The sequence below is a fragment of the Lolium rigidum genome, chromosome 7 (assembly GCF_022539505.1).
Source record: "Lolium rigidum isolate FL_2022 chromosome 7, APGP_CSIRO_Lrig_0.1, whole genome shotgun sequence".
In the NCBI taxonomy this organism is placed as follows: domain Eukaryota; kingdom Viridiplantae; phylum Streptophyta; class Magnoliopsida; order Poales; family Poaceae; genus Lolium; species Lolium rigidum.
Window position 1 is genome coordinate 239,411,714 of NC_061514.1, and position 13,940 is coordinate 239,425,653.

The 13,940-nt window shown below is 45.4% G+C and overlaps 1 long non-coding RNA gene and 11 other non-coding genes across 12 annotated transcripts; all 12 read left to right on the forward strand.

Moving 5' to 3' along the window:
• The first annotated feature begins 79 nt into the window (after positions 1–79).
• LOC124679735 lies at positions 80–199 on the forward strand. Its single transcript, XR_006995199.1, has one exon. It is a non-coding gene; the product is annotated as a 5S ribosomal RNA (ribosomal RNA).
• A 186-nt stretch (positions 200–385) lies between these two features.
• Positions 386–504, forward strand: LOC124679595. Its single transcript, XR_006995068.1, has one exon. It is a non-coding gene; the product is annotated as a 5S ribosomal RNA (ribosomal RNA).
• Positions 505–691: 187 nt separating this feature from the next.
• On the forward strand, positions 692–808 carry LOC124679767. Its single transcript, XR_006995228.1, has one exon. It is a non-coding gene; the product is annotated as a 5S ribosomal RNA (ribosomal RNA).
• A 188-nt stretch (positions 809–996) lies between these two features.
• Positions 997–1,114, forward strand: LOC124679673. The gene has a single exon (XR_006995142.1). It is a non-coding gene; the product is annotated as a 5S ribosomal RNA (ribosomal RNA).
• Positions 1,115–1,302: 188 nt separating this feature from the next.
• On the forward strand, positions 1,303–1,421 carry LOC124679801. Its single transcript, XR_006995251.1, has one exon. It is a non-coding gene; the product is annotated as a 5S ribosomal RNA (ribosomal RNA).
• Positions 1,422–1,609: 188 nt separating this feature from the next.
• Positions 1,610–1,728, forward strand: LOC124679596. Its single transcript, XR_006995069.1, has one exon. It is a non-coding gene; the product is annotated as a 5S ribosomal RNA (ribosomal RNA).
• A 3,024-nt stretch (positions 1,729–4,752) lies between these two features.
• Positions 4,753–7,089, forward strand: LOC124669195. The gene is made up of 5 exons (XR_006992056.1): positions 4,753–4,926; positions 5,181–5,245; positions 6,502–6,668; positions 6,749–6,982; positions 7,053–7,089. It is a non-coding gene; the product is annotated as an uncharacterized LOC124669195 (long non-coding RNA).
• A 4,250-nt stretch (positions 7,090–11,339) lies between these two features.
• On the forward strand, positions 11,340–11,458 carry LOC124679597. The gene has a single exon (XR_006995070.1). It is a non-coding gene; the product is annotated as a 5S ribosomal RNA (ribosomal RNA).
• Positions 11,459–11,646: 188 nt separating this feature from the next.
• Positions 11,647–11,765, forward strand: LOC124679666. Its single transcript, XR_006995135.1, has one exon. It is a non-coding gene; the product is annotated as a 5S ribosomal RNA (ribosomal RNA).
• A 187-nt stretch (positions 11,766–11,952) lies between these two features.
• Positions 11,953–12,071, forward strand: LOC124679607. Its single transcript, XR_006995079.1, has one exon. It is a non-coding gene; the product is annotated as a 5S ribosomal RNA (ribosomal RNA).
• A 186-nt stretch (positions 12,072–12,257) lies between these two features.
• LOC124679970 lies at positions 12,258–12,376 on the forward strand. Its single transcript, XR_006995379.1, has one exon. It is a non-coding gene; the product is annotated as a 5S ribosomal RNA (ribosomal RNA).
• A 188-nt stretch (positions 12,377–12,564) lies between these two features.
• LOC124679569 lies at positions 12,565–12,683 on the forward strand. The gene has a single exon (XR_006995044.1). It is a non-coding gene; the product is annotated as a 5S ribosomal RNA (ribosomal RNA).
• Positions 12,684–13,940: the final 1,257 nt, after the last annotated feature.

Below are 13,940 nucleotides of genomic sequence, written 5' to 3' on the forward strand. Positions count from 1 at the left end.
CGGGATGTGCATGGTACAAAATAGGGGAGAGAAGGAGCGGGAGGGGCAAGCATAAGGGAAAATGAGTGAAGAACATGTCGGATGCGATCATACCGAGCACTAAAGCACCGGATCCCATCGTAACTCCGAAGTTAAGCGTGCTTGGGCGAGAGTAGTACTAGGATGGGTGACCTCCTGGGAAGTCCTCGTGTTGCATCCCTCCTTTTGCGTCACGCGGCAACATTCATGGTGAAGTTAGGGCGATATTTTTTGCGGGCACTCGTGCTCGGCTATAGGTGATGGGAAACGGCGGTGGGGATGGGAAAGCGGGATGTGCATGGTACAAAATAGGGGAGAGAAGGAGCGGGAGGGGCAAGCATAAGGGAAAATGAGTGAAGAACATGGTGGATGCGATCATACCAGCACTAAAGCACCGGATCCCATCAAAACTCCGAAGTTAAGCGTGCTTGGGCGAGAGTAGTACTAGGATGGGTGACCTCCTGGGAAGTCCTCGTGTTGCATCCCTCCTTTTGCGTCACGCGGCAACATTCATGGTGAAGTTAGGGCGATATTTTTTTGCGGGCACTCGTGCTCGGCTATAGGTGATGGGAAACGGCGGTGGGGATGGGAAAGCGGGATGTGCACGGTACAAAATAGGGGAGAGAAGGAGCGGGAGGGGCAAGCATAAGGGAAAATGAGTGAAGAACATGTTGGATGCGATCATACCAGCACTAAATCATCGGATCCCATCGAACTCCGAGTTAAGCGTGCTTGGGCGAGAGTAGTACTAGGATGGGTGACCTCCTGGGAAGTCCTCGTGTTGCATCCCTCCTTTTTGCGTCACGCGGCAACATTCATGGTGAAGTTAGGGCGATATTTTTTTGCGGGCACTCGTGCTCGGCTATAGGTGATGGGAAACGGCGGTGGGGATGGGAAAGCGGGATGTGCATGGTACAAAATAGGGGAGAGAAGGAGCGGGAGGGGCAAGCATAAGGGAAAATGAGTGAAGAACATGTCGGATGCGATCATACCAGCACTAAAGCACCGGATCCCATCGAACTCCGAAGTTAAGCGTGCTTGGGCGAGAGTAGTACTAGGATGGGTGACCTCCTAGGAAGTCCTCGTGTTGCATCCCTCCTTTTTGCGTCACGCGGCAACATTCATGGTGAAGTTAGGGCGATATTTTTTTGCGGGCACTCGTGCTCGGCTATAGGTGATGGGAAACGGCGGTGGGGATGGGAAAGCGGGATGTGCACGGTACAAAATAGGGGAGAGAAGGAGCGGGAGGGGCAATCATAAGGGAAAATGAGTGAAGAACATGTCGGATGCGATCATACCAGCACTAAAGCACCGGATCCCATCAGAACTCCGAAGTTAAGCGTGCTTGGGCGAGAGTAGTACTGGGATGGGTGACCTCCTGGGAAGTCCTCGTGTTGCATCCCTCCTTTTTGCGTCACGCGGCAACATTCATGGTGAAGTTAGGGCGATATTTTTTTGCGAGCACTCGTGCTCGGCTATAGGTGATGGGAAACGGCGGTGGGGATGGGAAAGCGGGATGTGCATGGTACAAAATAGGGGAGAGAAGGAGCGGGAGGGGCAAGCATAAGGGAAAATGAGTGAAGAACATGTCGGATGCGATCATACCAGCACTAAAGCACCGGATCCCATCAAAACTCCGAAGTTAAGCGTGCTTGGGCGAGAGTAGTACTAGGATGGGTGACCTCCTGGGAAGTCCTCGTGTTGCATCCCTCCTTTTTGCGTCACGCGGCAACATTCATGGTGAAGTTAGGGCGATATTTTTTGCGGGCACTCGTGCTCGGCTATAGGTGATGGGAAACGGCGGTGGGGATGGGAAAGCGGGATGTGCATGGTACAAAATAGGGGAGAGAAGGAGCGGGAGGGGCAAGCATTTCTCCTATAAATGATGCTAGAGTACCCGGCCATCCAGGCCACCTGAGGGGGGCAAACAATCTGGCTCGTTGATTCTACCGTGTACAGTAAAACTTTGGTCCCGCTTTCTATTGCAGCCGTTGGATGTAGTAGTTTTCTTTTGCACCTGTAGTTTCCCTGAATTGGTCCATGACGGCTGGGACCAGACTCATGCGGGACCGCTAGACAGAGGCAGCGACAGCAGATCGCTTGGGTCACCTTTCTTGGACATTCTTTTCCCACGCGCGTGAGGCGCGGTGAAACCCTAGATCAGTCAAACACTCCCCCAGCCCAATCGGCTTCAGGCTGCCTGCTCTCCGCCCCCAATCCCGCCTCCATTCTCCGGCCGCCGTCGTCCCCAACTGCCCCGCGCAACGTCCTCTCCGTCGTCGTCCCCAACTGCCCCGCGCTCGTCCACGTCCCGCCTCCGCACCGGCCGCTGTCCTCGCTCCCCGATTCTTGCCGCCTCCTCTCCTCCTCTCCAAGGCGCCACGTAAGGGATCGTTGGAGGCTGCACGACGCGAGCCGATGTGAGCCAGGAGGGAGCGCGGGAGCCGCCGCCACCTCCTGCAGTGAGCTCCGATGGAGGCGGCGACCAGCGGGTGGAGGTGAGGTGGGAGCGGCCGGCGACGGGATCGCGCGGGGTGGATCCACGGCGGCGACTGGAGGCGCCGGGCACGGCCGGAGACGGGCCGGCGCGGGGTGGATCTGCTCCGGCGACGACCGGAGGCGACGGGCTCGCGCGGGGCAGATCCGCGGACCTACTTCTCTCGTCACCTTCCTCCCACTTCGCTTTTCTTCTCCTCTCACGTATTTGGGTCTCTCCCTCTCACCAGGTGGAGGAAGCCAGCGGCGCGCCGCCTCTCCCCCGGAATGGAGCCGGACGGGGATGGCCGCGGTCGTGGCCGGAGGAGCTGCCATAGGAGAGTGCACTTCTCCAACTCCTTCCTCCACCTCGGATCCAGCCATCGGTGTGAGCTCCGGGCTGAGCGGGCGGTCGACGGTGGTGGACAGCTCAACAGTGGAAAGCCGGCGGTGGACGATGTGACGGTACCAGGCAAGTCCATCCCCTCTCTCTCCTCTCTCTCTTGTGCACTGGCCGGTGGTGACATCACGGAGTGCGGCAATCGCCCGCATGTTTGGGCGTGGTGGACGTGCGGCGGGCTGCAACTCGCCAGCTTGCTTCTCGATCCATTCAATACTTCTTTTTCTTGATAGCCACACCACACTGCACATGTTAGTTCATCGCACTTCTTAGTTCCATGCATTTTACAGAATGTAATTAGTGCTGACATAAAATTTAATTAGAGTGGGATTTCTTTCTATTCTTCCCTGTTTGCTTAGTCCCCATGTCACTATAAAATGTATGACATGTCTGAAAAACACACCTATCTATTTGCGCCTATGAGTATTCATTTGATTCAGTGAGTATGCCTGCTAATATTTCTTTGTTAGAGAATAATTTGATTTTGCATTATAAGTATATAACAACGGATGAGCCCAGGTGCACCTTTAGAATATTATTGACACATACATATCTTAAGTTGTTTTTGGAAAATAATCAGACCTGAGGAATATATGTATTTAAGCAGTTATTTTTTCTGCCACTGGAAATCTGTAGCTGTTGCATTTTTCCAATATGTACTTCTGCAGGTCCTTTCGTGTGCAGAGTCGAGGCTGTAGCAGTGACAATGGTTCTCTCCACAAGTTTCAGAGCCTATGACTCTTTGCATCAATGTGTGTGCTTCTCCGTTCTTGAACCCTGCTTAGTGATTTGATAAATTGGATAGAATATCAGACCATTTGTGAATCCTTATGGTCAATACATGAATTTATTCCTGGATTTATGATAAGTAGCCTTATCTATTTCTGGAATACTACATCAAAATCACATATCTATTGTAGTCTTTCAAATTTCTACAATATTTTTGGTCGTATGGGCTTTTGCTTTCAATATGCAGTTGGTTGTGTCAAGGTTGTGGAGCTGTTGTTCGATTAAATGTCTTACTGGTATGTACTCTTCAGTGAAACTTCTCCTCCAGGCATTATATGAGTGTAGGTTCTATATGTAATCATCCACTTCCGGTAAGTAACACGACTTACATGCATACTTTCGTTTCCGTGTGCTGGACTTTTCTCGCTAAGCATCAATGCGCACCGGCAACCGATGCTAATAAGTGTCCACTAGGGGAATATGATAATACATATGTATTCTAGGTTGGATATTTCTCTTGATTGATTTCTCTGATGTTCTGAGACTATTAAATACTAGGAAAACCCTTGGATAATCAAGCTGTTGTCACTTGACTCATATATTTAGTTACATTTTTAACAGAACTACAGAAGGTCTTAGGTATTGACTTTCTGATGAGAAAGTAGCGGTTGGATGGATGAGCACATGCTAGCCAGTGTAGCACTTCTCTGGGCTGGCCGGGGGCGGCGATGGGTGGAGGGCGCGCTTGGGGCGGTGCTGGCCTAGAGGAGGAGATACATCCATGGGACGCTCGGTCCCAGCTCTCCTTCCTCCCTCCCTGCTCCCAATCCTATATATTTTAGATTTATTTGTGCAATTTTTTCTGTGCTACTTTAACACACTGGATCTGGCAAGCACATAGGCTTGGTTCTTGTTTTGTGATAAAAAGTGAGCCTGGTAGTAATGCAATATTATGCAACTTCTGAATTATTGGTGACTGAGCTATATTTGGCCATGTAGAGACTGCCTTTTCTTGCTGTCGGTTGTTGCCCAAGGCTATGGAGCTCTGCGCCATTTTTAGGTTTGAGCTCTCTGCAGCTCGTGCTCCTCATCATCATGGGCAGCGTGTAGTCCCTCTCTCACTTTCTCTTTCTGTGCACAGATCGGGACCCATATGAGACAGCGGGGCGCGGTCTGCGTGATGGTGCTGCCTCGTGAGATCCATGTACGGCGGTACTTCTTCTGGTGCGGGGATGTGCAGTGGCTCGGAGACAGATGCTGCAGGCGGCGAACAGAGGAGGGAAGCGTCGGTCACGGTCGGTGAGGTACAGCCCTTTACCTACATTGCGACCCCCTGTGTCCGTTATACACTTCTACTTCTCCCCAATTTGTTATCTTGCATGCTCTGTGATGGCTATTTCTCATTCTTGGACTTGCACAGAGATTGGAGCCAGGTCTCGCTCATGTTCTCTAGATCTACATATATATTTGGATGTGTATTGGATTTTTAATTTATTTTTCTGGTCATATTTTCCATATATGAATATTTAGAGTTTTGATGAATCCATATCTTTGGCAGTAGATGGTATCCCTCTATACTGAAGAAGATTGGATTTTGATGTATCCAAGCAATACTCCTCGCAGGTAGTATCCCTACTTCGATTTTTAGAGTTCGTATTATGCAATTTACCAACTATTTTTAAAATTGTTTACCTCTTTGCCCCTCTTTTACGATGTTGACAAGCTATTGCCTAATGAATACTCCCTCCGTTCCTAGATATAAGGTGTATAGTTTTTGGCACGGAAATTAAGAAACACACATGGAGAGAAAACTACAGAAGGTTTGGGCGGGATTGATCCTGGATAATTGACATCATAAAATAGAGGGGTTTTCAAAAGATAAGAACACACAAGCAAATCTCTTAAAAAGTATCCACACAGGTTGTCCAATACAATATACCTTATATTTTGGCGGAAATTCAATTCGGCTCCCGGGTGCGTATGCTCCCTCTACCAAAAAATCATATTTCGAAATGTTAAAAAATTTGCACAAAAAATTCTACATGTACATCTCCATAATATACGTGCGTCCGTAAAGTTTCACGAAAAACCAATATTTTATGTGGTCTATATAAAAACGAGAAAGTTTATATTGTGAAAAGCATTATTTTTAGCACTGAATTTTGTCTTTTTTACACACATCACAAGATAAGTCGATTTTTTATGAAACGACTTTGTGAGCACGTAGCACGTGAAGATGTAAGTGCGAACTTTTAGTTTTAATTTTTTAAAATTTAAAATATATGTAAGATACATTTTGAAATATAGGGAGCATATGCACCCATGTTCCAAAACACCGCTCCCATATTTTGGAGACTTTTCTCAAAAAACTATACACTTTATATCTAGGAACGAAGAGAGTATATATTTTTGTAGTGATATCGTATTGTATTCATCTAAGCTGTTGCTTTCACCACATCGTGTGGTGCAGGTTCTACTTGTCTATCTCTGCTCTAAATTATATGCTTTTCGGAAAACATGTAACTGCAATTGCTCTAGATTTTTTCTGACTACGTATACATAGTGGGTTTAATGATATTTTGGCTAAACAGAAATTAATGGACTATTAATATGCTTGTTAATTGGATAATCCTTTTGTTGCACCTGTATAGTTTTGGTTATTACAAAATAAAGGCAATCCAACTTTCTTTTTAACAGTACATCTTTTCCTGTAGGTATAACTGTATCTTATCAGCTTAAAGTTGTTGCAAGCTAGGTCTGAAAAAATTAATCTTCTGATGGCAGAGTGTATTGAATTATGTTTGAGTTATTAACTCTGAAATTAGTTGTAACATTGTACTATCATCAGCTCAGTTGGTTTCCATTTTCCATGGTGGCAGGCCGGAAGAGGAGATGCAGGAGAGCGCATGAAGGTGGGTGGCAGCGCGGAGAGTGGTGGCGACGCGAGCGCCGCCTTGAGGAGCTCTTCCACAGACGGCGGGGCTTGATGAGGATGGGTGGCCGAATCGGAGCAGACCGCCATCTCCTTCCTCCTGCATCTTCTCAGGTGAGTTTCTTCTTCTGAGTCCTTACTCCGATTTGGTTTCTCTCCCTTTTCCTATATAAGGTTTGGGGTCTGGCCTGTAGCTTCTAACACCGATGGGGGAGAGAGGCCACCGCCTCTGCTGCACGGCTTCGAGCTCTGGCGTTGGCTGTGGAGATCAACAGCGAGAAAGGAGGAGCAGAGCCGCCTCCATCTTCTTTTTCCTTGCTCATAGGATGTCGATGGTGAGGACGGCTTGACTTAATTCGCCCGCCAAACTGAGGTGGACCTGCAAGCATGAGCTGTTGCTGCTGATTCGTACGTGATGTACATCCTAGGTGAGCTGCTGCTGCTGATTCGTACGTGATGTAGGTGCTAGGTGCCTAATTCATGGTTATGATGTTGCAGGATGAGACTGACTCTACATAGACCTGCAAGATATAGTGTTGTGTGCTTCCCTATTTGAAAAGCATCAGGGTTTGCACCAATGATCTGAAAGTGTTTTTGTTCTGGGTACTTGCATATTGAGGAAGAAATTGGTTATTCCTAAATGTGCTATTGTAGATCAAATGTGAGCTCATCCTATTTTATTTCTTCTATCTCACGTGAAGATTCATCTCTCATTCACTAACATTCATTCTCTATGTAATTATTTCATTGATCCATTGCTCCCGCCATCCTCTGAACATTTAACTTGCTTTGCTAATAACTATGATTTCCTACATCAGTGCATTTAGCTTGCAATAATATATGCGCCGGTCCAACTCATTGTGGATGTTATTCTGCTATTCAGATATGTGTTATTGGTGCTTGATAATGTACAATTAACTGTGTCAATGTCATGCTTACGTGCACAATGTTTTTTATTGGGTATCAACACAAAACTTGTAGTCCTTTAGGGCTGCTTCCTACTGGTTCTCAACAAAAAAGCTATAGTTCTGATTTTCCAAATGGGGAAAGCCCAACTAGAAGATTTATAGTTTTGTGATGCATTGGCTTTTACTATTGGAAGGAGGATACTCCATGTGGTTTTCCCCATATGTGATTTGTTCATCTATATATGTATTTGACATGTTTAATATATGTAACTTGCGGAAATTTAATGTCCTCTTCTCCTTGGTAGGTCTCTGAGTTGGTTAATGTTGATTTTTCTCATGCACCGCCCATGATTGGAATCAGCGAGCGGTGGCTCAAGCGATACGGGGCGGCGACGAGCATGTGTGACCAGAGCGGACGATGCAGCAGACTGGACATGCGGTAGGAATGGCTGTTAAGACCACGGACGAGCTTTGCTTAGAACCCGGCTGAAAATGTTATTAAGCTAGGACTTGGTAGTTTGGTACAAGGGGGCTGCAGATCTGCAGCTTTGGGCCGATGTCAAAGAAGGTCGTCCATGATGCAGTGAAGGTGATCAAGAAAGATTGTGATGCATCAAGAAGTTTCGAGGTAAACATACTTTGTTGTGTTGTGCAACATGTAGCTGGGAGAAAAGAATGAAAAATTGTTACTAACGATCTACTGTACTTTTCCTGCAGATGAAAGCAGTTGGCTACTTCAAAAGGAAGAAGCTAATTTGGCATCCCCTGATTACTGCATACACTCCTGTACTAGATGAGGTATAAAACGTAGATGTGGCTTTCAACTGAAATGTTCTATCCATGGTTGTGTGTAGATTATTGTAGCATTGTACACATATTGAATTAAGATCTTGTACTATGTAGCTTTTAGTAAATATCAATGGGTTTTGGCATAGCAAACTGTGATTAGTTTGGCCTTGCAATGCTAGCTTCCTTTGTGCGGTTAAAATTACTTCATGTTCTGGTTCAATATATTTCACTTCATCTATGATGCGGGTTACTATTTACTAGCTAATAAGTTGTGAACAATGGAGTTAGTTGTGTTTGTTACTATCATCTGTGACTTGTGGCATGGGAGGGTTACTTCAGTAATTTAATTTTTGAAACAGAGACTATCTCATGCATATATGGTTGTTGCTCTGACGTTTGGTTATGTAGAAATGAAGTAAACGACTAAACGAGGTAGCTAAAAAGCATACGAGGTAACCAAACGAGATAGTGTACATAAGAAGATAGCATGCTCTACAGAATTTGACAAGTTTCTTATGGGGAGAAAACAAGACATAAAAGATGACATCTTTTGGTTTCAGATATATTTGTTACTCAAATCTGTGTGGCATAGCTGTCTTAATTATCACCATTTTAATGTCTAATGATTACTTAAGTAAGGGCATTTTTAAAACAGAGACTACCTCTGATTCTACCATCTTTTTCATTGTCTAAATGAATCTTTCAGAAGGTTCAGTTTTGTGTTTCCCTTTGTAACAGACACATAGGAGCACACTGAACTGAGAACAGAGCAATAGCAATTGGCAGAGTTTCCTGTGGTCAGAGTAGTCAAACAGCGCTGGATTGGAAGAAGGTGATCTGCTCGAGAATGATACTAGCATTTGCTGCTAATTTTTTCCTTTTAGCAATCATCGGTACTCTCAGACATAGCCACCCTGGCAATCATGTAGAGGCATTTGAGGTGTTTGAAAGGTAGGGTGGTTTTAAATGGTAGATTATTTATTTCATTTGTCATTTCTACACAGTGGTTAACAAGCGTGAGAAAAGATATGCTTTGTTTGGATCTTCCAGAATAGGCATAAATCTAGCGCACCTCTTTTTTCTAAGAACAGGTACCGTCTCTGATTTTTATGCTACTGTTTTTCTGCTGTTAAGTATTGATACTTTCATTATTGCCTCATGTAAAATCAAGTTATATGTAGCCTTTTACTTAATTGCAGGATTTAGTGAATGTAAGATGTAAATTTCTAGAACTAGGATTGGGCAATGCATATTCAAGCTCGAAACTCTACCTTGCCAGATTTTTGCAGTATATCTATCTTTTTGATTTTTATATGCATCTAGGAGATCATACTAATTCTGAAACCACAATCACATTTATGTAGGTTTAGTGTCCTTGAGCTCATGTTTCTGTCCTAATCCTCGCCTCTCTTATGTTATAACCACAATATTTTAGCACAATATCTGATTACTTTTATTTGCTTCAGGAAACAAACTCGTGCTTGGTTTCTAGACCGGATATTGTACTAAAGTAGCCGAGCAAGTAGCATGACAAGGGAGTCTTTGAGCATGGCATCTGTTATCGTCGCGGCTATGTGCCTTGCTGCATTCGATCTATTGCCTTTAGCGCCTATCGGCATGTTCCCTTGAGCCCCGGGTCTAAGGATTGTTTATGGTGGTACCTATATGATAAATAAGCCAGAGTGTCAGGTAGTTCTTATCCCTTATGTGATAATCATGCATGCCAGTGTATGGTGTTACATCAGACGCTGAAACTGCTAAATGCAAGAAGGTTGTTTGTCATCCCTCTTTACTTGCCCAACAGGTAAATACCGTTGTTTCCAATTGATTTTATACTTCCTTTTGCACATGTTTGTACCGAATTAGCTGAATATTTTTGTGTCCATCTGAACTTTTTTGTTTCATCTGGTATATATAATTTTCATTGTCTGATTATTCTTTTGCTACATAGTACTATGCCCATATTGATATTTACTCTGTTTGTGATCAGGTAAGGAAGATTGGAAAGTTGCATTTTCAATCGCCATTATGAAGCCTTGTGATAAGACAAGGCATCGCTCCTGTCCCGGTCTTTGCTCCTTCTTTTTCGATAGGATTTGAAGCTTCCTCTAGCTAAATCGATTCATGCTGGTCTTTTTCGTTACATATGGCACTGTGAGTGATCGAATGTTGTGGTCTTTTTGTCTGCATCCAAATATAGCAGCACAATATACATGTAAGTAATGTAATTGGCCATGTTGCCAAGAAATCGGAACTACCGTATTTTTTGTTATCTCGAATCATGTGATCCTTCTTAGATGTGCTAGCAAATCCTAAAAGATTTCAGTGAGGTTACTGCAACTTTTGATGCATTAGATAAATCAAATGAGACAAAGTGCCACCAGATTAAGGATGCATGTATGTAAATATGCAGGCAGTTCAAAGCAGACACATAGCAGCATGTTTCACTAGCTATCAACATTCATTGAAAAATATAAATTACTCCAGTTTGTATTTGACATATATACCGAAGAATCTATATATTTTAATAGATATGGCATGATGATGTATGGTGATCTTGGTATATGCAAGTATGATAAGTACCACTTGGTGTGGCCTGTGCGCATTTGTTCTTTGATTCTTGGTGAGGATGATGGTGTATTCTTATTGAAGGAAATTATACTATTTCAGTTGTACTTATTGTATGTGTTGATGGCACCAAAAAAAGTATATTTATACACATTTATTTTTCTTTGCTATGAACAAATGGTTGGATGCAGCAAATGTTGTTCCTGTATTGTACATGTATTAGACAGTTGCTTGGAAATTTTTATTGTCTTTTAAAAGGATTGTTTATAAAAGCTTAAGAGCTCTCAAAGACATACTGAATTCTTGGAAAACTATACAGACATCAGCCAAGTAAAACTTATGTTTTATTTTCTTTGAAAAAGATCGCCTATGCAGCAGCTCTCAAAGACCTAATGGATTCTTGGACAACTAAACAACCGTCAGCAGCATAAAACATACGGTTACAGTACTGTCTTGCATTTGCCTGTGCGCCGGGGCGCACCGGGTCATCTAGTAAGGGAAAATGAGTGAAGAACATGTCGGATGCGATCATACCAGCACTAAAGCACCGGATCCCATCAAAACTCCGAAGTTAAGCGTGCTTGGGCGAGAGTAGTACTAGGATGGGTGACCTCCTGGGAAGTCCTCGTGTTGCATCCCTCCTTTTTGCGTCACGCGGCAACATTCATGGTGAAGTTAGGGCGATATTTTTTTGCGGGCACTCGTGCTCGGCTATAGGTGATGGGAAACGGCGGTGGGGATGAGAAAGCGGGATGTGCACGGTACAAAATAGGGGAGAGAAGGAGCGGGAGGGGCAAGCATAAGGGAAAATGAGTGAAGAACATGTCGGATGCGATCATACCAGCACTAAATCATCGGATCCCATCAGAACTCCGAAGTTAAGCGTGCTTGGGCGAGAGTAGTACTAGGATGGGTGACCTCCTAGGAAGTCCTCGTGTTGCATCCCTCCTTTTTGCGTCACGCGGCAACATTCATGGTGAAGTTAGGGCGATATTTTTTGCGGGCACTCGTGCTCGGCTATAGGTGATGGGAAACGGCGGTGGGGATGGGAAAGCGGGATGTGCATGGTACAAAATAGGGGAGAGAAGGAGCGGGAGGGGCAAGCATAAGGGAAAATGAGTGAAGAACATGTCGGATGCGATCATACTAGCACTAAAGCACCGGATCCCATCAGAACTCCGAAGTTAAGCGTGCTTGGGCGAGAGTAGTACTAGGATGGGTGACCTCCGGGGAAGTCCTCGTGTTGCATCCCTCCTTTTTGCGTCACGCGGCAACATTCATGGTGAAGTTAGGGCGATATTTTTGCGGGAACTCGTGCTCGGCTATAGGTGATGGGAAACGGCGGTGGGGATGGGAAAGCGGGATGTGCATGGTACAAAATAGGGGAGAGAAGGAGCGGGAGGGGCAAGCATAAGGGAAAATGAGTGAAGAACATGTCGGATGCGATCATACCAGCACTAAAGCACCGGATCCCATCGGAACTCCGAAGTTAAGCGTGCTTGGGCGAGAGTAGTACTAGGATGGGTGACCTCCTGGGAAGTCCTCGTGTTGCATCCCTCCTTTTTGCGTCACGCGGCAACATTCATGGTGAAGTTAGGGCGATATTTTCTTGCGGGCACTCGTGCTCGGCTATAGGTGATGGGAAACGGCGGTGGGGATGGGAAAGCGGGATGTGCATGGTACAAAATAGGGGAGAGAAGGAGCGGGAGGGGCAAGCATAAGGGAAAATGAGTGAAGAACATGTCGGATGCGATCATACCAGCACTAAAGCATCGGATCCCATCAGAACTCCGAAGTTAAGCGTGCTTGGGCGAGAGTAGTACTAGGATGGGTGACCTCCTGGGAAGTCCTCGTGTTGCATCCCTCCTTTTTGCGTCACGCGGCAACATTCATGGTGAAGTTAGGGCGATATTTTTTTGCGGGCACTCGTGCTCGGCTATAGGTGATGGGAAACGGCGGTGGGGATGGGAAAGCGGGATGTGCATGGTACAAAATAGGGGAGAGAAGGAGCGGGAGGGGCAAGCATAAGGGAAAATGAGTGAAGAACATGTCGGATGCGATCATACCAGCACTAAAGCACCGGATCCCATCAGAACTCCGAAGTTAAGCGTGCTTGGGCGAGAGTAGTGATGACCCACAAGTATAGGGGATCGCAACAGTCTTCGAGGGAAGTATTACCCAATTTATTGATTCGACACAAGGGGAGACAAAGAATACTTGAAAGCCTTAACAACGGAGTTGTCAATTCAGCTGCACCTGGAAACGAGACTTGCTCGCAAGAGTTTATCGGTAGTAACGAGTTTTATAGTAGTAGCGATAGTGAAATAACGAGCAGAGAGTAACAAAGACAGCGGTAGTGATTTTAGTAAACAGCAGGATTAAAATACGTAGGCACGGGGACGGATGACGGGCGTTGCATGGATGAGAGAAACTCATGTAACAATCATAGCGGGGCATTTGCGGATAATAATAAAACGGTATCCAAGTACTAATCAATCAATAGGCATGTGTTCCAATTATAGTCGTACGTGCTCGCAATGAGAAACTTGCACAACATCTTTTGTCCTACCAGCCGGTGGCAGCCGGGCCTCAAGGGAAACTATCTGGATATTAAGGTACTCCTTTTAATAGAGTACCGGAGCAAAGCATTAACACTCCGTGAACACATGTGATCCTCACATCGCTACCATCCCCTCCGGTTGTCCCGATTTCGTCACTTCGGGGCCATTGGTTCCGGACGGCGACATGTGTATACAACTTGCGGGTAAGATCATAAACAACGAATATCATGATGAAATAATAACATGTTCAGATCTGAGATCATGGCACTCGGGCCCTAGTGACAAGCATTAAGCATAACAAGTTGCAACAATATCATAAAAGTACCATCTACGGACACTAGGCACTATGCCCTAACAATCTTATGCTATTATATGACCAATCTCATCCAATCCCTACCATCCCCTTCGGCCTACAGCGGGGGAATTACTCACACATGGATGGGGGAAACATTGCTGGTTGATGGAGAGGTGTTGGCGGTGATGGCGGTGATGATCTCCTCCAATTCCCCGTCCCGGCGGAGTGCCAGAACGGAGACTTCGGCTCCCGCGACGGAGTTTCG